Source organism: Penaeus vannamei, chromosome 27 (genome assembly GCF_042767895.1).
Source record: "Penaeus vannamei isolate JL-2024 chromosome 27, ASM4276789v1, whole genome shotgun sequence".
Taxonomy (NCBI): domain Eukaryota; kingdom Metazoa; phylum Arthropoda; class Malacostraca; order Decapoda; family Penaeidae; genus Penaeus; species Penaeus vannamei.
Genome location: NC_091575.1, coordinates 14,538,868 through 14,539,547, shown reverse-complemented (window position 1 = coordinate 14,539,547; position 680 = coordinate 14,538,868). Strand labels below are relative to the sequence as shown.

Genomic DNA, 680 nt, shown 5'->3' with positions numbered 1-680 from the left:
CTCTCTCTCTCTCTCTCTCTCTCTCTCTCTCTCTTTCTTTCTCTCTCTCTCTCATTTTCTTCCATTCCCTTTGTATCTGTCTGTCTACTCTATATTTCTATTTGTGCTATACACACGGACAGGCACATACAACGCACATAAACGTGAGTGTGGCGAGTTACTGTTGAAACAAAAGGTAGTTAAAACTTCGATTGTAATTGTAATTTCATAGTAACACATTCTGCGATCTTTATTGTGTCATTCGCCAACAGTTTGTGTCCAAATGGAATGTCTAGACGTTTTACTGGAGCCTGTTGTCGAAACCTTCCGAGATATGTATGATTCGTATATATTCCTGTATATACTGTGTTACATAGAAAGAAGGCAAGAGGAGATACACAAAACAAGAGGGGAAACAAAAGGTAGGAAAAGGAAAGGGAAACGTGGGGAGGAGGGGAAAGGAAACCCCCAAGAAGGCGGAGCTTAGAGTCAGACAGCGTGGCGGTGGGCGGAGCCACACACCAGTCTGCGGCAATACACGCCGCGAAAGAGCCAGTGTGGTGCGTGGAGCTCCCAGCCACGCCAGTCTCGAGTGGAAGGCGCGTTTCTTTGTCCCTCTGTTCTCCCTCCTTCTCACTTGGGATATCTTTCGTACCTGTTGCTGCTACCTGTAAACCGGTGAGTGTTCTTGGAGGTGCGAC

General features: G+C 46.6%; 1 protein-coding gene across 1 annotated transcript in view; it reads left to right on the top strand.

Moving 5' to 3' along the window:
• The first annotated feature begins 521 nt into the window (after positions 1-521).
• The window catches only part of LOC113830395 (putative sodium-coupled neutral amino acid transporter 11), a 138,577-nt gene continuing 138,418 nt past the window's right edge, over positions 522-680 (top strand). The window contains exon 1 of the mRNA XM_070140860.1: positions 522-657. The gene's annotated coding sequence lies outside the window, so the exon portion shown is untranslated. The remainder of the gene's footprint in view (positions 658-680) is intronic.